Below are 250 nucleotides of genomic sequence, written 5' to 3'. Positions count from 1 at the left end.
AGTGGAGGAAGTGGACGAGTAGATGAAGGGACGAACTTGACGAAGTTTACGAAGTGGAGGATGTGGAGGAAGTGGACGAAATAGAGGAAGTGGACGATGTGCACGAACTTGGCGAAGTGGACGAAGTGGATGAAGTGGAGGAAGTGGATGAAGTTGACGAAGGGACGAGTGGACAAAGTGGACGAAGTGGGCGATGTGGAGGAAGTGGAGGAAGTTGACGAAGTTGATCAAGTGGACGAAGTAGACGAAG

Source organism: Vigna umbellata, chromosome 9 (assembly GCF_029865625.1).
Source record: "Vigna umbellata cultivar VRB3 chromosome 9, Vumbellata_1.0, whole genome shotgun sequence".
In the NCBI taxonomy this organism is placed as follows: domain Eukaryota; kingdom Viridiplantae; phylum Streptophyta; class Magnoliopsida; order Fabales; family Fabaceae; genus Vigna; species Vigna umbellata.
Note: the sequence above shows the minus strand (reverse complement) of the source record.